General features: G+C 43.4%; 1 protein-coding gene across 5 annotated transcripts in view; it reads left to right on the forward strand.

The window, feature by feature from the left end:
- The first annotated feature begins 19550 nt into the window (after positions 1 to 19550).
- The window catches only part of ncoa6 (nuclear receptor coactivator 6), a 79048-nt gene continuing 75947 nt past the window's right edge, over positions 19551 to 22651 (forward strand). For all 5 annotated transcript variants that reach the window (XM_073062058.1, XM_073062061.1, XM_073062062.1 and 2 more), the window contains exon 1: positions 19551 to 19735. The gene's annotated coding sequence lies outside the window, so the exon portion shown is untranslated. The remainder of the gene's footprint in view (positions 19736 to 22651) is intronic.

The following is a 22651-nucleotide window of genomic DNA, read 5'->3' on the forward strand; positions in this document are numbered from 1 at the left end:
TATTGTACTTCATTTGACTTTCCTGTAACTCGGATGCTCAAGCAAGCCCGTGTAGAACCACAGTTTGCTGCAGTCCTTCTGTTTACTATAGTCGTTCAAAACACATGATTTAAAATTCACCCTTTGCTCTCGATGCTACACATCGTAACTTTGCTGAAATCTACCTTTGATCACTTATTTCGTTACAGTCTAAAAAAAGAATTGCAGAAATGTAGTTCAACACATGCATCTTAATACATTAACATGAGATTCTGCTGATGCTGGAAATCTAGAGTAACACACACATAATGCAGAAGAACTCAGCAAGTCAAGCAGCATCTATGGAGAAGAATAAACAGTCAACGTTTCGGGCCCTGACCCTTCTCTAGTCCTGATGAATCAGAATCAGGTTTATTATCACCGGCACGTGTCATAAAATTTGTTAACTTAGCAGCAGCGGTTTAATACAATACATAGTACAGAAGAAATAAAATAAAATAATAATACTAATAAATAAATAAGTAAATCAATTACAGTATACATATATTGAATAGATTTTAAATTGTGCAAAAACAGAAATACTATTTATTAAAAAAGTGAGGTAGGGTCCATTTAGGAATCGGATGGCAGAGTGAAATAAGTTGTTCCTGAATCGTCTGAAGGATCTCAGCTTGAAACAGTGACTGCCTGACTTGCTGACTTCCTCCAGCATTTTGTGCATCCTTCAGCGGGACTAGTGAAGGGTCTCGGCCTGAAACCTTGACTGCTTATTCCTCCCCATTGGTGCTGCCTGATCTGCTGAGGTTCCCCCTACATTTTGTGCTCTTTAATACATTAGACATTTACTGTATGTTACTGATTGAACAAGCCTTTCTTTGCAATGATGTAAGTGCAAAGTGAATAATTTCTTAGCTACTGGTGCCAAATATTTTCATGTTGGCCCATGTTTATGTATTAATTATTCAGTCCATTTTATTTGTGTGCTGAGCTCTCTAGCCTATAGATTCTATGGACCATTCCTGGCAGGTTAAAGCAACCTTCTGTTGAAAAGAGTGCCACTTATTCCCGCAGCTCGTTGGATGTGAAGCTTTTGCTCTCAAGGTCCAAGTAATCTTGCACAACCTTTACATTTTTAATCAGTATGTTCAGTACTGTAAAATCTAAAGAGGGAAAAGAAATGCACACCAACACAAGATTCTGCAGGTGCTGGAAATTTTGAGCAACACACATACAAAATGCCGGAGAAGTTTGCCAGGCCAGGCAGCATCTATGGAGGGGAATAAACAGTCGAAGTTTCAGGCTGAGTCCTGAGGAAGGGTCTAAGCCTGAAACATCAACTGTTTATTTCCCTCCATAGATGCTGCCTGACCTGCTGAGTTCCTCCAGCAGTTTGTGTGTGTTGCTCTGGATTTCTGCATCTGCAGAATCTCTTGTGTTTATGATTTGCACAATAGAGAATGCCTCCTAAGTTAAATGTGACAGTTGGGTGGTAAATTAGATAGTTGGTAATTATTAATGTCACATATAGCTAGTTACAGTGCCATCCATACAGATGCTTTCATCACATCATTGAGGTAGTACAAGGGAAATCAATAACAGAATGCAAATAAAGTGTGGTGGGGTGATACAAGGAAGGCTGCTAGTGTAGGGAAGATCAGCCTGCAGTCTATATTGTGCGGAGACAGAAAGACTGTGAGTCTTGGCATCAGCTGGTTTTGTGTTTGTGGGGAATCAGTAAGACTGAAAGTTCGAAAACCAACAAGATTGGGCTTGAGGGGGTCTCCGGGATTGGGACTGGATGTTGGCTGCAGATAGAAGAGGGAATTTGGGGAGCAGGGGATACTGGGGGCAGGATCAGGACTTAGTTGTGCATATTACTGGGGTTGTAGGAGCAAGAGCTCAATCAAACACTTGGAGCAAGTTTTTGACCTGGGGTGGAAGAAATTGGTGCCAGCAAGCAACGCTACCAAAGGTAGCATCCTCAAGATGGTTTACAAAGATGCTGCTGTCACTTTTGCATCTTTTTTTTATTTCAAAAGTAGTTCTGCTGCTGCTGAAGCTTGTGATCTACATTCTGGTAGTGTGTTTTCGGGCCAATCGAGGGATCTGGCACTTCGCTGCCCCCGAGGGAGTTTCATAAGGGTGCAGCTTCGAAGTCAGGAAGCCTGGAGACGGGGTGTAGGCCCATGATCGAATCCATCCCTTGCCGATCCTATTGATGAAAGTGCCAAGAAAGATCGAAATAATCAAGGCAGGTGCGGAGGGGGAGTGAGTGTTCAGTGCCGTCTTCCAGCCTCCAGGAAGGTGTCTGTATGTGACAGTCTCTCCCTCTCTCCCCTCCCACTCAGTGATGCCAGAGCAAGGTTTAATCCACGCAGACTGTGGACTGAAACACACTATGATGTGCTTCTAGTTTTTATCATCGCCCCTTTTATTTTTGTTGCTTGTTTGGGCGATTTTGAATCTCCCTGCAGATAAGGAACACTGAGCTGAACTGAAATATGCCTTTTGATTTTGTGTTTTATATTCTGTCTTTTTCGCTTGTTTTTCTTTTTCAGTTTGTTTTGCAAGTGGGGGAGGGGGTTTGATTTTTTTTTTCTTTGGATGGGCTCCACGGCTCTTGTTTCGTGGCTGTCTGTGGGGAAGACATATCTCAGAGTTGTATGCTGCATAATTTAAAACCCTTGAAGCAAAAGGAGCCCTTTTCTGGAGAACTTGTCTGGAAAGCAATGAATGGCTCCCTGGCAATAGATATGTGCCAGGCCCCCTTGAATATGGACTAGGATCTTGTACAAATGGTATCAAAACAGTCACTTGCAGGATTGCACAGTGAATGGCAGAGCTCTGACATGTGCAGTAGAGCAAAGGATCCCTGGAATACAGATCCATAATTCTTTGAAAGTGGCATCACAGGCAGATGAGGTCATAAAGGGAACTTTTGACACATTGGCCTTCATAAAGCAGGGCTTTGAGAACAGGAATTCGGATGCCATGGTGAAGTTGTATAGGATGTCGACGAAGCCCAGTTTGGAGAGTTGTGTGTGGTTCTGGTCACCCACCTCCAGGAACGGTATCAATAAGCTTGAAAGAATGCAGAGAAAACTGATAAGGATGTTGCCATGACTTGAGGATCTGAGTTACAGGGAAAAGTTAATCAGGTGAAGTCTTTATTTCCTGGAGTACAGGAGAATGAGGGGAGACCTTGTAGAGATACAGTATACAAAATTATGAGGGCAAACATAAGCAGGCTTTTCCCCCTCAGGTTGGGTGAGTGAGACTAGAACTAGATGTCATAGGTTAAGAGTAAAAGGTGAAATATTTACAGGAGGTCTGGTGTCGAATTTTTCTTCACTCAGAGAGTCATGAAAGTGTGGACCGATCTGCCAAATGAAGTGGTGGATGCAGGTTCAATTTTAACATTAAGGGAAATTTGGATAGGAGGGCTATGACCCATGTGCATGCAAATGGTACTAGGCAGAAAACCAGGCCGGCAGAGACAAGATGGGCCAAAGAATCTGTTTCTAAGATGCCCATCTCAGAGTGCTGAAGGAACTCAGCAGGTCTATGACTCTTGATGAATGCCTGCCCTATGCTCAACCAACCTGGGAAAAAATATCCAGAAAGGTACATTATACCCAGGTTTGGAGTTTGCAGAGACAAACATTGTGTTGTGCAGTTGGATTGAAAGCCAACAAATATTCTGATCCTTGACTTCACAAGAAATGATTGAGTCCGAATTCTGATGAAAGGTCATCAATCTTCTTTCCTCTCAGCCCGACCTGCTAAGTATTTCAAGTGGTTTCTTTTCCCATTTCAGATTCCAGCATCCACTGTATTTCTGCCATTCTGTTATTTTAGATGCTACTTACCCACTGCCCGTTACACCGCTGGCATTAAGGGCAGCAATGAAGGTCCTCCATCTCTGGCAGTGTTCAGGGCTTCCTTCATCCTCTCAGTTTTCAGTCCTGTCAGATATGTAAGTCCCAGGTGGAATACCATTGCTCTTGAATGTTGAAGGATTCCTCATTGCTGTTTCCATAACAATTTTGTTTGACCAGTCAGGGTTGTTAGCCCTGAGCTGAATCCCTGAACCTGGAGGATCAGTAGACCACTCTTAGTCTAGCCTCTACCCTTTGACCTGTTTGACATGGGTGACCCTACCAAGTATAAAGCCCTGACTCCAGGCAACATAGCTCTCCAGGTCATTGAGGCACGTAAGCCTCCAAACCACGACAAGGTTGTGGTCCTCTGGAGGATTTTAGGCACACTGAACTACAAACAGACATGACTGTAAACTGGCACTTGATGCCATTTTGTATAGAATGATAGTGTGTGATACAGCATGTATACAAGCCCTTAACCCCAACTTGTCTATGCTAATTAAGATGTCCGTCTCAGAATATGCCAACACAGACAAAGTGCTGGAGGAACTCAGCAGGTCAGGCAGCATCTATGGAAAGGAAGAAAGAGCCGACTTTTCAGGCAGAAGCCCTTCATAAGTCCTGATGTTTTCCTAAGATGCTGCCTGACCTGCTGAGTTCCTATAGCATTTTGTGTGTGTTACTCTGGAATTCCAGTATCTGCAGAATCTCTAATGTTTAGTTTCTTTATATGTCAATTTCTTTATACCTAAGTAACAATGAAGACCATTATTCATAAACAGCATGCATGGTAAGCAACAGTAGATGGGAACCAGTGATGGTCAAGCTGTCTTGATAATTGAGTGATACCAGAAAATGGGTAATGTTTTTAGTTCAATTGGCCATGTCCAGACCAGCAGAAGTAAATAGAGTCTAACTATAAGTTCAGGTACTGCTAGAGTTGTACTGAGTAACCATGCACTCAGAAGCCACTGCGTGTATGTTTGTGGTCTTCTGCTGCTGTAGCATATCCATTTCAGGGTTTGGCATGCTGTGCATTTAGAGATGCTCTTCTGCACACCACTGTTGTAACAGGTGGCTATTTGAGTTACAGTCAACTTCCTGTCAGCTTGAACCAATCTGGTCTTTCTCCCCTGACCTCTCGCGTTTTCATCCACAGAGCTGCCATTCACTGATTATTTTTCCCACACCATTCTCTGTAAATTTTGAGATTGTTGTGCAGGATAATCCCAGTAGATCAGCAGTTTCTGAGATACTCAAACCCCCCCCCCCCCCCCCGTGGCACCAACAATCATTCCATGGTCAAAGTCACTTAGATCACATTTCTTTCCCATTCTGATGTTTGGTCTGAACAACAACTGAACTTCTTGACCATGTCTGCATGCTTTAATGCAGTGAGTTACATAAATGAGCAGATGTACATAATAAAATGGCCATTGAGTGTATGTGCAAATTAATAAACACATTTTTTCCAATTTCCGTTTCTTGACGTATGTGTAGATAATATGGATTCATGTTGCAGAAAATTATGATATGTACCCTTTTCCAGGAACACATATTCCCCATAATTCAGGAGTCACTTGTACTGATATATAGTGCCTATAAAAAGTATTCATCCCCTCCCCCCAGAAGTCTTTACATTTTATTGTTTTACAACATTGAATCACAGTGGATTTTATTTGCCTTTTTCTGACACTGATCAACAGAAAAAGACTCTTCATGTCAAGGTGAACAAATAACATTACCAATTTTCTGGTAGTGTCCAATTATCAATTTGCTGATGACATTTAGGTTTGGTTGTCTGGTTGCTTTAAGTTGTTGAGAACAAAGCTCATCAATACTTCATGTCACCTATTATAACCTGACTCAGTTTGTTCGGAAATCCTGGTGGCTCAGCATCTACCTCACATGCTAATCAGGGTTGTGAGTGGGAGGTTCAGAGTACAACCAGTATATGGCCACGGTCAGGGGTCTGGAGTGTGGCCGAGGTTGGGGTCTGGGCCATCAGGGTCAGTAACATGGGTCGATTTGTAACTGAAGTCTGGGTCTGTAGTATTTATATATTTTATGCTCTCTTTAAACCCACTGGGTAATTGATTATACTGCTATGTAATATGTGAAAATTGTGAAATAAAGGTGTGGTTGATTATCCATTTATTATTATTATTAGTCCAGCACCAGCAAAATCACAATGAGGCTGGATTATATCGATCTGATTATATGCAGTGTGTCACCATGAGGAATGTAGAATCCTTCATTTATTTATTTTAAGAGGTGTGACATTTTAGTTGCCTTCTGTTGGTTTTTAAGATACAGCACAGTAACAGGCCCTTCCAACCTGATGAGGCCATGTTACCCAATTACACTTGTGACCGGTTAGCTTTCTGACCTGTATGTCTTTGGGATGTCGGAGGACACCGAAGGAGGCCCACGCAGTTACAAGGAGAATGTACTAACTCCTTAACGACAATGGTAAGAAATGACCCTGGGTTGCTGGTGCTGTAAAGTGTTGTGTTGAGCACTGCTGTTCCATGCTGTTCTAGTTAGATAACCACATTGCCCATATCTACCAAATTTTCTCCAGACTCAATGAGAACTATAATTCAAGGTCTCGAGAGATGTCACAGTCAATCTCATTCCTTTTCTCATCCGGTGCCTCTGTGTGTGCAGTTTCTGACAGAGTACACAGTCGTTAAGAGCTACAACTCTGGTTGCTATTACACAGTCCTAATCTCTCTATTGCCCATTCTGGCACTGATGTTTAGGGCAGCAATGAAGGCTCTCCATCTCTAGCACTGTTCAGGGCTTCCTTCATCGTGTCAGAAGCTTGGTTTTCATTACTGTCAATCCTGCAAGTTCCAGGTGGAGACTCAGGAATACCGTCACACGCAGATAGAGAAGGATTCTTCATTGCTGTTTCTGTAAATATATATTTTTTGATGAGCCAGATTTGCTAGCCCTGAGCTGAACCTCTGGAGGAATGGTAGACTGCTCTTAGTCTGGTCTCTAACCTTTGACCTGTTTGGCATGGGTGACCCTACTGAGACCCATAGCATAAAGCCCTGACTCCAGCCAACACAGCTCTCCGGGTCATTTGGGCACACAAGCCTCCAAACCACGAGTTTATAGTCCTCTCGGAGGCATTTCTAATAACAGCTGCTACTTCCTCATTGCTTTACATCCAGAACTGGTGCGGAGATCTCGCTGTTCCACCTATCAACCCAATTGATGAGCTTACTTGCTGTGCATAAAGTGTTGCACAGATGCTGCTTATCCTAATCAACTATTCTGTGTTGGGTTTTATGGAGTCTCCTCATATTCCAATTAACTGCATCTATGCTACTGTAGGGCATGAGTGATGCATTTATTTGTACATACAAGTTTGGTTTACTGTGATTTATATGTGCTGATGCTTACGATCCTGTGCAAAAAAACAAAGATTGAGGGGATTTTAAAAAAATGTCAACAGTTAAATGAAATGACATCATTATAGAGTGTTGAGTTTGTATGTTTTGAAGCACCTTCCGACACTTCCTTGTGGTTAATTGGATGACTTAACATGGGGAGATATGGAGTCTACTGCCTCGAACAAGACCATTCCACATTTTAGCAATGCACACAAAATGCTGGGGAATAAACAGCTGACGTTGTTTCTGGCCGAGACCCTTCATCAGGACTGGAAAGGAAGGGGGCAGAGCCAGAATGAGAAGGTGGGAGGAGGGGAAGGAGTACTAGCTGGTAGGCGATAGGGGAGATCAGGTGAGGGGGAATGTGGGGGGAGGGAGAAATGAAATAAGAAGCTGGGAGGCGATAGGTTGAAGAGGTAAAGAGCTGAAGAAGGAATCTAGTAGGTTCTAATAATCTAATTTAATTCAACATTTGACATCTGTGTTATAACAGTCCAAAACCCCTTCAACTCTCATGCTTTCTTGAAGCTTTGCATTTCCTGCTTCTAATAGTTTCCTGAGAAGATTTCATTGATCTCTCAACTATTCTTTGAATCATGAAATGCCATCTCTCTTTAATTTACTGGTGATAATTTATTCTGATTGTCCCCTCTCATAGGATCATGGAGAGATACAGAATGGATGTTGGCTCTTTGGCCCATCTAGTCTGTGCTTCCATACCATACATCTGTGTATCGTGCATGAAGTGGCCACTTTATTAGGTACACCTATATAGTTGCTTGTTAAGCAAAGTATCCAACTAGCCAATCAAGTGGCAGCAACGCAATACATAAAAGTATGCAGACATGGCCTAGAAATTCAACTGTTGTTCAGAACAAACAGAATGGTGAAGAAATGTGATTGAAATGACTTTTACCAAGGAATGGTTGATTGTGCCAGGCATGGTGATCTGAGCATCTCATAAACTGCTGATCTTCCGGGATTTTCACACACAACAGTCTCCAGAGTTTACAGAGAATGCTACAAAAAACAAAAAAAGATCCAGTGAGTGACAGTTGAGTGGGCAAAAATATCTTGTTAATGAGAGAGATCAGAGGAAAATGGCCAGAGTGGTTCAAGCTGACAGGAAGGTGACAGTAGCTGAAATAACCATGCGGTACAGTAGTGGTGTGCAGATGATCATCTCTGCCAATGCACAACATTCTGAACCTTGAAGTGGATGGGCTACAGCAGCAGAAGCAGATCACAAACACACACTCAGTAACCACAAGAGGAAACTAGTAGAGTGGCAACTGAGTGTGTAACAATCAAGGATTCTAAATTTGTATTTGATATACACTTGGGGAGAAAATAATTTTCTTCCCCATTTTGTTTGGTCTGAATAGCCTTTTTTTCACACTATAACAGTTCTGTGATTCTGTGTTGGAAAATCAGGGAGGTTTGGAGGCAAGAAGATTGGGAAAGAATATTATAACTTCGAACTAAAGCTTTGAGACAACAACTGCCAGATACAAAGCAATTAAAAGCAAGTTCATACCGCCACAAGAAATTGCAGGAGTTTAAAGATCCTGGTGGGTTATAAAGCTGAGGGGGAGATGGCAAGGGTAAAGAAGACGCAAGAAGTAATTTGAAAGCAAGAATAATAATCATTTTTAAGTAGAAGCAGTGCAAGTCAGTAAACGCAGGGATGATGTGGGATGGATCAAAATTAGAATTCAGTCATGAGGCTGTTGGATGTGAATGGCTAAGACTGAAAGAATGGGTGTCTAGACATTGCATCAAAAGTAGGCAAATTACCTAAATGTTAGCCCTTCCTTTAGCTGAGAATTACCTTTGTTCAAAATTTGCAAAAGAAATTCAACTTTAATGGAAAATTTCTGCATTGAACACTCATGTGAATCATTGTCAATGCTGTAGCTCACAATCACATGATAGATTTATTTCCTTACAGTACTGCGCAGAAGGTTCAGGCATATATTGTAGATAGCTAGGGTGACTAAGACTTTTGCACAAAACTGCACCTATTTTGAGATACAGACAGGCCTTTCTGGTCCTTCGAGCCATTCTGGCAGCAGCCCACCAGTTCAACCCTAGGCTACTCAACGGGACAATTTACAATAACCAATTAACCGACCAACCTGTCTGTCTTTGGACTGTGGGAGGAAACCGGAGCACCCGGAGGAAACCCATGCATTCCACGGGGAGGATGTTCAAACTCCTTACAGAGGGCACCGGGACTGAACTCTGAACACCGATGCCCCGAGCTGTAACAGTGTTGTGCTAACCATTGCGCTACTGTAGATGCTAAGCTCCTTCTAGCTGTATTCTTTTTGGTTTATACTGAAGTAATTTAAGCTTCTTTTGTTTGTTTCACTTCATTCAATCATCTCTATTTATGCAGATTCATTAAGATTGTGAAATGATAATTTCTTTCAAATATCACTCAGTGTATTTTTAGTATTAAAGAGGCCTATGTATCAAATTCAAAGGTTTCAAAGGTACATTTAATGTCAGAGAAATGCATATGATATACATCCTGAAATACTTTTTCTTCACAACCCTCCAGGAAAACAGAGGAGTGCCCCAAAGAATGAATGACAGTTAAATGTTAGAACCCCAAACCCCCCCCCCCACAGCTCCCCCCCGCTCACACATTAGCAGCAGCAAAGCAATAATCCCCCCTCCCCCACCAACAAAAAAAAAGCATTGGCACCCACCACCGAGCATTCAAGAATGCAGCAAAGCATCAGCAAAGTCACAGACTTGCAGTACCCCAAATACTCGTTCACCCAGTATTTGACATACCACAGGCTCTCTCTCTCCCTAATAAGGGTGAAAGAGGTGTTCCCATTTCACTATGGGATATACCTACTCATCTCATTTTACTACAGATTTCAAAGTTCAAAGTAAATTTTGTTGCCAAAGTACATTTATGTCACCATATACAACCCTGAGATACACCTACAAATTTAAAGTTGCTGATCTTCTCCGCCAAAGATCCTCCGATGAGAACTGGCTCATGGACTTAGGGTTTCTTTCTCCTAAAGTCTAATCAGTTCCTTGGTCTTGTTGACATTGAGTGAGAGGTTTTTGTTGAGTCATCACTCAGCCAGATTTCCAATCTCCCTCCTCTCTGCTGGTTCATTACCACTCTTGATTTGGCCTACAATAGCGGTATCATCAGCAAACTTGAATATGGCATTAGAGCTGCCTTAGTCACCCAGTCATAAGTGTAAAACGAATAGAGCTGGGGACTAAGCACACTTTCAATTGTCCATTATGCCTTTAGCTACAGCAATCTTTTGACTTATTTGGGTAGGTAGGGTTGCAATGGCCCACTTGTAGATGTTTCTCCTTGCTCAGTAAGATGGAGGAACTGAAGCACTGTGAGCTTGGCTCCAGCACAAATAAGCCAAAACTTTTCAGAGAAAGTGATTGGGATGAATCAGAACAGTAGTGAAGTTCTCCCTTGAGCAATTGACTGCTGTGTTTCCTACATTATAATGATTGTTTCTCAGAAGCACTTAGGATTAAAGCAGTTGGAGACAATCTGAAGATTGCAAAAGATTTTTGAAACTATGAGTCAGAATGGGTTCAGAATAAAACAATGCTTGAGGAAACTGACCAGCTTTTCAACTAGTTTGGCACAATTGGGACAGATGGAAAAGAAATCTTATATTGATTGAGTACATGAAGTGTGTAATGCACTAATGTGTTGAAAATTCAGTTTTCATTGCTTATTAGGACACAGAAAGAGGTCATTTGGCCCAGAAGCTCCCAGGAGACCTGTTCCTGGTTATAAAGATTAAAGAAGAGATTGACTTTATTGGTCACATGTACATCAAAGCATAGGGTGAAATGCGTCACTTGTTTTTAATCAAATCAGAGAGGATTGTGCTGAGCAGCCTGTGAATGTTGCCCCACTTTCAGTGCCAGTGTAGATTAGAACTCTCTAAGTCTTTGGTGTTTGATTTATCTAGAGCTGTTTTTACTGTTAATTAGATATTGTTTTGTTCTTAGAGATACAGCATGGTAACAGGCCCTTCTGGCCAAAAGACATCCATATGACCAAATCATCTACTAACCTGTATGTCTTTGGACTGTGGGAGGAAACCAGAGCACCTGGAGGAAGCCCACATGGTCATGGGGAGTATGTACAAACTCTTTAGAGACAGCAATGGGAATTGAACCCATTCTTACAGCCAGAGCACTGTAAAGTGACTGTGTTAACTGCTATGCTCTGCTACCAATAGCTCTACAACTTTGCACTTCAAATCTCCTATAATTTTTTTTAGGCACAGGAGTGTCTGTACATAAAGTGACTCTGACAGGAAATGATAAAGTCATGGCGGTGGGGTTGTGGATGTGTGAGTTAGTGGGTGGAGGTGTTGATCAGCCTTACTGTTTGAGGAAAGTAACTGTTTTTGAGTTTGGTGGTCCTAGAGTGAATGCTATGTAGACTCCTCCCTGAAGAGAGTGAGACAAACAATCCATGAGCAGGTTGTCTTTTGGAAAGAGACAGCGAGGCTTTGAGAGGAAGTGCGGCGGCAGCCATATTCAAATTGCTTTTCAGATCAGAGTTCTGAGAGGTGGACTGCGCAGGCGCGTGAAGGAGGCCTGGGAAGGAGGGAAGATATAAAAAGAACACAGCCTTAAGCAGCGGGCAGCTTCGTTTGCGGGCAGCGGAGTGAGCCGGGAGCAGAGTGTAGGGCTTGGGCTCAGAAGGCTTAGGCGGAAGAGGGCACAGTAGGCTTATCTTTTAGTTCTCCTTGTTATTTTCAGTTATTCAGGAAGTATGAGTGTGAGGGCAGCTTGTTGTTCTCGGTGTCGGATGTGGGAGATCCTGGAGTCTCCAAGCCTCCCGGACGTCCACATCTGCGCCAGGTGTGCCGAACTGCAGCTCCTGAGGGACCGAGTTAGGGAACTGGAGCTGCAGCTCGATGACCTTTGCCTGGTCAGGGAGAGTGAGGAGGTGATAGAGAGTTACAGGCAGGTGGTCACTCCGGAGCCACGGGAGGCAGATAGGTGGGTCACGGTCAGGAAGGGGAAGAGGCAGGTACTAGAGAGTACCCCAGTGGCTGTACCCCTTGACAATAAGTACTCATGTTTGAGTACTGTTGGGGGGGACAGCCTACCTGGAGGAAGTGACAGTGGCCGGGCCTCCGGCACAGAGGATGGCCCTGTAGCTCAGAAGGGTAGGGATAGAAGAAAGAGGACCATAGTAATAGGGGACTCGATAGTCAGGGGTTCAGACAGGCGGTTCTGTGGAGGTGATCGGGAGTCCCGGATGGTAGTTTGCCTCCCTGGTGCCAGGGTTCGGGACGTTTCTGATCGCGTCCAAGATATCCTGAAGTGGGAGGGTGAGGAGCCAGAGGTCGTGGTACATGTAGGTACCAATGACATAGGTAGGAAAGGGGAAGAGGTCCTGAAACAAGAGTATAGGGAGTTAGGAAGGCAGTTAAGAAGAAGGACCGCAAAGGTAGTAATCTCGGGATTACTGCCTGTGCCACGCAACAGTGAGAGTAGGAATGGAATTAGGTGGAGGATGAATGCGTGGCTGAGGGATTGGAGCAGGGGGCAGGGATTCAAGTTTCTGGATCATTAGGACCTCTTCTGGGGCAGGTGTGACCTGTTCAAGAAGGACGGGTTACACTTGAATCCTGGGGGGGCCAATATCCTAGCGGGGAGGTTTGCTAGGGCTACAGGGCAGACTTTAAACTAGTAAGATGGGGGGGGGCGGGAATCAATTTGAGGAAACTATGGGAGAGGAGGTTAGTTCACCAGTAGAGCAAGTAAGTAGACAGTGTGTGAGGGAGGAAAGGCCTCAGTGTGATGGAGAAGGGATGCGCTCAGCCCGAAGATGTAGGGGAGAAGAAAGAAAAGGATAATAAATTTGAATGCATTGTTAGGGATGAAAAGAGAGGAGGAGGTGGAGAGTATCTTAAATGTATCTATTTTAATGCTAGGAGCATTGTAAGAAAGGTGGATGAGCTTAAAGCGTGGATTGATACCTGGAATTATGATATTGTAGCTATTAGTAAAACATGGTTGCAGGAAGGGTGTGATTGGCAACTAAATATTCCTGGATTTAGTTGCTTCAGGTGTGATAGAGTAGGAGGGGCCAGAGGAGGAGGTGTTGCATTGCTTGTCCAAGAAAATCTTATGGCGGTGCTTTGAAAGGATAGATTAGAGAGCTCCTCTAGGGAGGCTATTTGGATGGAATTGAGGAATGGGAAAGGTGTAGTAACACTGATAGGAGCGTATTATAGGCCACCTAATGGGGAGCGTGAGTTGGAAGAGCAAATGTGTAAGGAGATAGCAGATATTTGTTAATTTTCCACACATAGATTGGGAAGCTCATTCTGTAAAAGGGCTGGATGGTTTAGAGTTTGTGAAATGTGTGCAGGATAGTTTTTTGCAACAATACATAGAAGTACTGACTAGAGATGGGGCAGTGTTGATCACCTGTTAGGGAATGCGATAGGTCAGCTGACAGATGTATGTATTGGGGAGCACTTCGGGTCCAGTGATCACAATAGCATTAGCTTCAATATAATTATGGAGAAGGACAGGACTGGACCTAGAGTTGAGATTTTTGATTGGAGAAAGGCTAACTTTGAGGAGATGCGAAGGGATTTAGAGAGAGTGGATTGGGTCAATTTGTTTTATGGGAAGGATGTAATAGAGAAATGGAGGTCATTTAAGGGTGAAATTATGAGGGTACAGAATCTTTATGTTCCTGTTAGGTTGAAAGGAAAGGTTAAAGGTTTGAAAGCGCCATGGTTTTCAAGGGATATTAGAAACTTGGTTTGGAAAAAGAGGGATGTCTACAATAGATATAGGCAGCATGGAGTAAAGGAATTGCTCGAGGAATATAAAGAATGTAAAAGGAATCTTAAGAAAGAGATTAGAAAAGCTAAAAGAAGATACGAGTTTGGTTTGGCAAATAAGGTGGAAGTAAATCTGAAAGGTTTCTACAGTTATATTAAAAGCAAGAGGATAGTGAGGGATAAAATTGGTCCCTTAGAGAATCAGGGTGGTCAGCTATGTGTGGAGCCGAGGGAGATGGGAGAGATTTTGAACTATTTCTTCTCTTCGGTATTCACTAAGGAGAAGGATATTGAATTGTATAAGGTGTGGGAAACAAGTAAGGAAGTTATGGAACCTATGACAATTAAAGAGGTGTAAGTACTGGCGCTTTTAAGAAATTTAAAAGTGGATAAATCTCCGGGTCCTGACAGGATATTCCCCAGGACCTTGAGGGAAGTTTGTGTAGAGATAGCAGGAGCTCTGACGGAGACCTTTCAGATGTCATTAGAAATGGGAATTGTGCCGGAGGATTGGCGTATTGCTCATGTGGTTCCATTGTTTAAAAAGGGTTCTAGAAGTAAGCCTAGCAATTATAGACCTGTCAGTTTGACATCAGTGGTGGGTAAATTAATGGAAAGTATTCTTAGAGATAGTATTTATAATTATCTGGATAGACAGGATCTGATTAGGAGTAGCCAGCATGGATTTGTGCGTGGAAGGTCATGTTTGACAAACCTTATTGAATTTTTTGAAGAAGTTACGAGGAATGTTGACGAGGGTAAGGCAGTGGATGTAGTCTATATGGACTTCAGCAAGGCCTTTGACAAAGTTCCACATGGAAGGTTAGTTAAGAAGGTTCAGTAGTTAGGTATTAATGCTGGAGTAATAAAATGGATTCAACAGTGGCTAGATGGGAGATGCCAGAGAGTAGTGGTGGATAATTGTTTATCGGGATGGAGGCCGGTGACTAGCGGGGTGCCTCAGGGATCTGTTTTGGGCCCAATGTTGTTTGTAATATACATAAATGATCTGGATGATGGGGTGGTAAATTGGATTAGTAAGTATGCAGATGATACTAAGGTAGGAGGTGTTGTGGATAATGAGGTGGGTTTTCAAAGCTTGCAGGGAGATTTATGCCGGTTAGAAGAATGGGCTGAACGTTGGCAGATGGAGTTTAATGCTGAGAAGTGTGAGGTTCTACATTTTGGCAGGAATAATCCAAATAGAACATACAGGGTAAATGGTAGGACATTGAGGAATGCAGTGGAACAGAGAGATCTAGGAATAACAGTGCATAGTTCCCTGAAGGTGGAGTCTCATGTAGATAGGGTGGTGAAGGCGGCTTTTGGAATGCTGGCCTTTATAAATCAGAGCATTGAGTACAGAAGTTGGGATGTAATGTTAAAATTGTACAAGGCATTGGTAAGGCCAAGTTTGGAATATTGTGTACAGTTCTGGTCACCGAATTATAGGAAAGATATCAATAAATTAGAGAGAGTGCAGAGACGATTTACTAGGATGTTACCTGGGTTTCAGCACTTAAGTTACAGAGAAAGGTTGAACAAGTTAGGTCTCTATTCATTGGAGCGTAGAAGGTTGAGGGGGGATTTGATCGAGGTATTTAAAATTTTGAGAGGGATAGTTAGAGTTGACGTGAATAGGCTGTTTCCATTGAGAGTAGGGGAGATTCAAACGAGAGGACATGATTTGAGAGTTAGGGGGCAAAAGTTTAAGGGAAACACAAGGGGGTATTTCTTTACTCAGAGGGTGATAGCTGTGTGGAATGAGCTTCCTGTAGAAGTAGTAGAGGCCAGTTCAGTTGTGTCATTTAAGGTAAAATTGGATAGGTATATGGACAGGAAAGGAGTGGAGGGTTATGGGTTATGGCTGAGTGCGGGTAGGTGGGACTAGGTGAGATTAAGAGTTCGGCACGGACTGGGAGGGCCGAGATGGCCTGTTTCCGTGCTGTGATTGTTATATATGTTGGGCAGGATCCTTCACGATACTGCTGGTCTTTTTTTGGGCACCTTTCTGTATATTTGTTCATGATGGCAGGGAGGCTGCTGTCAGTGATGCGTTGGGCAGTCTTGACTACGTGTTTACAGCTTTCCTGTCCACTACAGTGCAGTTTCTGTACCATGCAATGATGCAGCATGTTCAGATGTTCTCTACTGACCTTCTGTAGCGGGTCATGAGTACTGTTCTGCAAAGTGCAGCTCTCTTCAGCCTCCTCAGAAAGTAGAGGTGTTGGTGGGCTTCCTTGATTGTGTAGGATGTGTTCTGGAACTTCAGAGGTTGTGCAAGATGGGCACACCCAGGATCTTGAAACTGCTCACAATTTGCAGTGCTGATGTAAAGAAGGGTGTGAGTGGTACAAGTTCTCCTGAAGTCAATAACCACCTCCTTGTGGTACAAGTTCTCCTGAAGTCAATAACCACCTCCTTGTGGTACAAGTTCTCCTGAAGTCAATAACCACCTCCTTGTGGTACGAGTTCTCCTGAAGTCAATAACCACCTCCTTTGTCTTGTTGACATTGAGTTAGTTACTGCCTGTTATACCACTAGCATTTAGGGCAGGAACAAAGATCCTTAGCAGAAGGATTCTTCATTGCCATTTCCATTGCAGTTTTGTTTTACCAATCAGAGTTATTAGCCCTGAGCTGAACCCCTGAACTGGAGGACTGCTGGACCATTCTTAGTCTGGCCTCTACTCTTTAACTTGTTTGGCACGGGTGACCCTATCGAGAGTCAAAGCATAAAGCCCTGACTCCAGCCAAACTAGCTCTCTAGGTCATTGAGGCATGCAAGCCTCCAAACCTTACGACAAGGTTGTGGTCCTCTTGGAAGTTGTTTGACATCGAGGAGGAAGTTATTTTTCTCACAAAGAGTAGTTGGTATCTAGAATGAGCTGCCAAAGCAGTTGGAGGAGGCAGGAACAGTCAGAACATTTAAGAGGCATTTCATACTTGAATGACAAAAGAGAGGGCAATGCAATTAGTGCAGGCAAGTAGATTGGCATCAACTTGGTGAGTTGTAGAGCTTGTTTCTATGCTCTACAGTCCCATGACTCTTTAGATCTGGTTCCACCATTGCAAAGTGGTCCACTTTAATCTCTTCCATTCTCTGGCATAGGGTAATTACTTACTTACTGAAGCCCATCACCCCTACTGGGGCATTGTACCAACAGCAGCTCGCCAGAGTCCTCTATCCTGGACCAGTCTTTCAAATCATCCACAGGTGTAGCCCATCTTCAAAAATCCTCCTTTTCCCAAGGACAAGGTCTTTGGAGCTTCTGTTGGTGTTTCTGTATCTCTGTGTTTTAATGGGATGGGGTTGCTACCCCATACCCAACCCTCCTTCTTATGCAGCCGGGCTTGGGGTCATCCATTGCAGAGTTGTAGAGAAGTTACCGCAAGCATTATAGGTCAGCTAATGATGACAAATACATAGCGTGGAAAGCACAGGATACACGCAAGAATATATGGAAACTAGGAGCAGGAATAGGCCAGCTGCCACCTCAAACCTGCTGTAACACTCATTGTGATCATTGATGTTCTGCCACAGGGTCTCCATTCCTCTACTCTGCACGTAGCACTTGATCCTCTGACCCCCTTCATCAAGAGTGTAAAGGAAGGGAGGCAGAAGCTAGAATAAATTGGGAGGAAAGGGAGGAGTACAAGTAGGTGAGTGGGGGTTCTTCTCCCCCACCCACCTGCCTTCCGCCTCTTGTCTCACCTATCACCTGTCAGCTTGCACTCCTCCCCCTCCACCCCACCTCTTTATTCTGGCTTCTGCCCCCTTCGTTTCCAGTCCTGGCAAAAGGTCTTGGCCCGAAATTATGACTGTTTATTTGATGATTCAAGAGTGCTTAATGTCTTTTCCAGTACACAAATGTAAAGGAGAACAAAATATTTCTTACTCCAGATCAGACACAATAAGATAAAGAACACAACAATAGTTAAAAACAAAATAAATTTAAGTACATAAGAGAGCTTATATATATAGATTTTATGTCCATAAAGTGACACTGGGAACAAGAGTGTTTGTACATAAGGTAGCTGACAGGAAATGGTTAGGTAGTGGTGCTAGGGGATGTGGAGGGGTGGGTTAGTGGCTGGAGGTGTTGATCAGCCTTGCTGCTAACTGTTTTTGAGTCTGGTGGTTCTGGTGTGGATGATGTGTAGCCTCCTCCCCGATGGGATTGGGACAGACAGTCTATGAGCAGGGTGGGAGAGATCTTTAGGTCGGAAAGTTGTCCCGCTACAATTGTTTGCATGATTTGTGCTTTTTTTTTTCTTTCTCTTGTGTATCGGGAATTGGTCTTTTTTTAAATGGGTTATTTTGGGCTTCTTGCTTTGTGGCTACCCTGAAGCAAATACATCTCAAGGTTGTATAAATTACACATTCTTTGATGATAAATGTACTTTGAATCTTTCTTGATGTTACTGGCCCTTTTCCAGCACCTTTCTGCATTTACGTCCTTGGTGGCGGAGAGGCTGGTGCCGACAATGCGTTAGGCAGTTTTGACTACCTGTGGTAGAGCCTTTCTGTCTGGCACAGTGCAGTTTCCATACCATGCAGTGATGCAGCTTGTTAGGATGCTCTTTGCTGCACATCTGTAGAATGACGTGAGTAGAGACCCAGCACTCTTCAGCCTCCTCAAAAAGTAGAGGTGTTGCTGAGCTTTCCTGATTTGTGTAGAATGTTTTCTGGGACCGTGAGAAGTTGTGCAAGATGTGCTCTTCAAGGTGTTTGAAACTGCTTGCAGAGGGGTTTGGGTGGTGCGGGTTCTCCTGAAGTTGATACCCACCTCTTTTGTCTTGTTGACATTGAGGTAGAGGTTATTTGCCTGGCACGAGATCTCAGGCTCTTCCACCTCCTCTCCGTGGCCTGTCTCATCGCTGTTGGTGGTGAGCCCTACCACTATCATGTCATCAGCGAACTTGACAGTGTGACTATTCAGGTGTTTGACCATGCAGTCGTGTGACAGAGGGTAGCAATCGGCTCAGCACACAGACCCGGGGGAAACACGGGTGGGAGGAGTGGCTGTGACATCCGACCACCTGAGGTCTGTTGGTTAGGGAGTCCAACACCCAGCCGCACAGTGTTGCGTTTCCCTCCAGAGATGCTGCCAGACTTGCTGAGTTCCTCCAGCGATTTGCGTCCATTGCTCGAGGTTTCCAGCATCTGCAGGACCTCTTATGCCTTCAGCTTATTCAGAATTATTTTGTTTTGCCTTGTTCTGCCTCAAAGTACTGTATAATGATTGGATGTGTATAAACTGTGTGAGCAAGCTGTTCACTGTCTCTTGCAGCATGTGGTAATACTAAACCAATTCCAACAAGCATTGACAGAACGATATCGGTGAAGTCTTCATTCTGGACAAACCAACAGGTGGGAGAAGTCTTTGACGTCATCGCGCATCGGGTGAACGTTGATTGGGTGAGGCCCGGGCCTATGGGAAAGCGCTTTACTGCCGCACTCCCAATGGGAGGAGGGTTGTGTGTGAGGTCGGCGAGGCTGTGTTGACGGCGCCGGGGAGCGGGCCGTCCGTGTGGATCTATTCACGGTGGTTCTGTGGCTTCGCGGAAGGGTTCGGCCGCCCGCTGCACGTCGCCGGGGGATGAGAGTGGGCAGGGCGGCCGCCTGAGTCAAGCCGGTAAGTGTCCGGGCCCTGATGCGTTCCGCTAGCGACAGCGGGCCCTAGTGGGTCTCGGCCCGCCCTGCCGTGGAGTCAGCGGCAGCTAGGGGTAAGGGTAAGGGTGGGCGAGGGAAAGGACCAGGTACCCAAGGCCCCAGCCGCTGTACAAACCTCGCGGCCTTCCTTGTGCCAGACCGAGATCCCCGTCCCCGGCCTGCTTCCTCACCGGGAGGGAATTGGCGGTATAATTCTAACCCTGGATGGTGGGTCGTGAGCAAGGAGTCTTTCACTTGCATTCAATCCGCTCAAGTAGTAGGGTAAATAAACGCAAGCCCAGCGAGTTTTACATTGTAGTTAGGGATCTATCTCCAGTTTGCAAGCAAAACCTCTCCGATCAGTTTATGATATGTCAGTCATCTGCCAAGTACAGCGTTATCGTTTGTTGTGTCTTTGTCATCATGACCTTGTTGTGATTATTTTTTGAATTATAAACCTAATGCCATCCAACTCATCATTTATTGTCCAGGTATTGCTCTTTCCTGTCTATCTGTCAGATTTTTCCATCCTGCTAACTCCTGAAAAGTTGCTATTGAATTGGCTTCCATTTACCACTTGTGTTATGTGTGCATTCAAAGTTCAAAGTAAATTTATGATCTAAGTGTGTATATCTACCATTTACTACCTAGAGATTCATTTCTTAGTAAACATTTACTGGGGAAAAATGAAATAGAATATAATTTATGAAAACTATATAAAGAAAGACTGACAAGTAACCAATGTGCAAAAGAAGACAAACTATGCAAATAAAAATAAACACTGAGAACATGAGCTGTAAAGAGCCCTTGAAAATGAAGCTGTGCTTTGTAGGATCAGTTCAGATTAATCGTGATTAAAGGTATCCACTCTGGTTGAGGAACCTAAGGGTTGTAGGATAATAACTGTTCCTGAACCTGGTAGTGTGGGACCTTTCTGTACTTCAGTCATGAGAAGAATGTATGGCCTGGATGGTAGATGTTTTTGATAGATGTGCTTTCTTGTGGCAGTGCTCCATGTGACTGTCCTCAATGGTGTGTATGGCTTTGACTCTGGACTGGTTTTCTAAAGCCTTTTTTTCTTCCTTGGCATTGGTGTTTCCATGAATATGGATGCAGTAGGCTGTGATACTGTGAGTTGGGATGCTTGCCAAAGGTTTTAGTGACATGTAATATCTATGCAAACTTCCAAGAAAGTATATCAGAGAAAGTTGTAGCTTCTCTGTGATGACACTTGCTGGTCCCAGGACAGATCATCTGATGTACTCATGCCAAAGAATTTAAAGCAACAGACCCCCTCCACCTCCTTTCCTTTAATGGTCACTTTAAATGACTGCTTACTTGTCTTTAGGCACAAGAAAAAGGTGCAGAAGAGATTTTGGAGGATGTTGTCATAACAGGAGAATTTTAGTTGTGAAGCAGGATTGGTTAAAATGTTTTCTCTCCATAAGGGATACTGAAAGGAATTTTGAGGCATATAATGTAATGAGAGGCCTGGGATTAACAGGATAAACCTATATTCCTGAATACTGCTGTTGCTATTGAGGCAGCCTAGATTTAAGATTATAAGGATTGGACAGTAGTTGTGGAAAAACACAGTACGAGTGTCTGAGTGGTTGCGGATTTAACACTCTTCCTGGTCAAGAAAGCACAACAGCGATCCACTTCCTGAGGAGATTGAGGCAAGTGAGCCACCCCCCCCCCCCCCCCCCCCACATCAAGGGTGTCCTGACCAGCTGCATCACCTTCTGGTATGGGAATTGCAAGGCATCGGAATGCCACCATAGCATAGCGGTTGGTGTGACACTATTACAGCTCATAGTGTCAGAGTTCGATTCTGATGTTGTCTATAAGGAACCCATACATCCTTCCTGTGGAATGCGTGGGTTTTTTTCTGGGTGATGTGGTTTTCTCTCTCATTCCAAAGACAACTGGCTACCAGGTTAATTGATCATTGTAAATTGCCCCTTGATTAGGCGAGGGTTAAATCTGGTTGCTGGGCAGTGCAGCTCGAAGGGCCTATTCAGCAAAGTATCTCAATAAACAAATACATTTGTGGTAATATTACTTTGAGTTATATGTACTATGTTGTGCACCTTGGTCCGGAGGAGCATTGTTTCATTTGGTAGTACACGTGTACAGCTGAATCAGAAACAGGTTTAATATCACCGGCATATAATGGGATATATGATAATATAGGAAAAAAACTGAATACCATTAAGTGTGTGTGTATCTATATATATGAGTGTGTGTGTGTATATATATATATATATAAATAGATTAGATTCAGATTGTAAATAGATTAGATTCAGATTGTTTATTGTCATTTATAAACCACAAATACAATGCAGTTAAAAAATGAGACAACGTTCTCCGGAATGATATCATGAAAAAGCACAAAACAGACCACACAAGAAAAACCACATAACGTTTGGTAATTCCCAATCCAGAGTCCTATATATATATATATATATATATATCTTTAAATAAGTAGTGCGAAATTAGAAGATATAAAAGAAGTCAGAAACAAGAGAAAATCTGTAGATGCTGGAAATCCAGCTGAGGGGTTTCAGCCTGAAATGTTGACTGTACTTTTTTCCATAGATGCTACCTGGCCTGCTGAGTTCCTCCAGCATTTTGTGTGTGTTGATATAAAAGAAGCAGTGAGGTAGTGTTCATCGTTTCAATGTGCATTCAAAGATCTGATGGCAGAGAGAAAGAAGCTGTTCCTGAGTAGCTGAGTGTATGACAATAAACTGAACTTGAACTTCAGCTATGCATTTGTTTTAAAAAAAAAAGCTTGGATGAGTATTGAAGAGCTATCAGTTATGAGCCTTTAGCCCAGTAGCTCTAATTCTTGGCTGGAGTAGGTACAATAACCTAGCCACAAAGTTCAATGATT

Source organism: Hemitrygon akajei, chromosome 11 (assembly GCF_048418815.1).
Source record: "Hemitrygon akajei chromosome 11, sHemAka1.3, whole genome shotgun sequence".
NCBI lineage: Eukaryota > Metazoa > Chordata > Chondrichthyes > Myliobatiformes > Dasyatidae > Hemitrygon > Hemitrygon akajei.